The following is a 489-nucleotide window of genomic DNA, read 5'->3' on the forward strand; positions in this document are numbered from 1 at the left end:
ACCATGCTAGAAGGTAAGAATTCTTTTCCTCTTTTTACAGAGCACTTATATCTCTTGCTTAAGAACACACAAATATCAGGTGACAGAGTTGAGAAATAATCCCAGGCCTGTGTGGCTGGAACGTCTGATAACACTTAACCCTCCTTCTAAGTAGGTCTCTTTTCTGTTCTTTGAGGACATGTGTACAGGATAGGTATCACACACTGTTTTATACCTCTATAGCTTTTGAGCTGAAAGAGAAGCTTACTAAATTATCTACTTTCAAAAGTTCTTTGCTTCCCTTCTCTGCTATGGTGACTTACAGTCCCTAGGCTAAGCCATTCTGTACTGGCAGTAGTCCCATTCAAGAAAGCATCTCAGAATTCAAGTGAGTATAGTGACATTATAGCATAGGAGACAATGCTAAATATGCATTAATTTTTTTATTAAGTAAATATTTACAAACTTTTCTATTTTGTCTATTTTATTGTTTAATTACTGCTATATCAT

The sequence above is a fragment of the Rhinolophus sinicus genome, chromosome 16, assembly GCF_057876585.1.
Source record: "Rhinolophus sinicus isolate RSI-liver-muscle chromosome 16, RSI-T2T, whole genome shotgun sequence".
Lineage (NCBI taxonomy): Eukaryota > Metazoa > Chordata > Mammalia > Chiroptera > Rhinolophidae > Rhinolophus > Rhinolophus sinicus.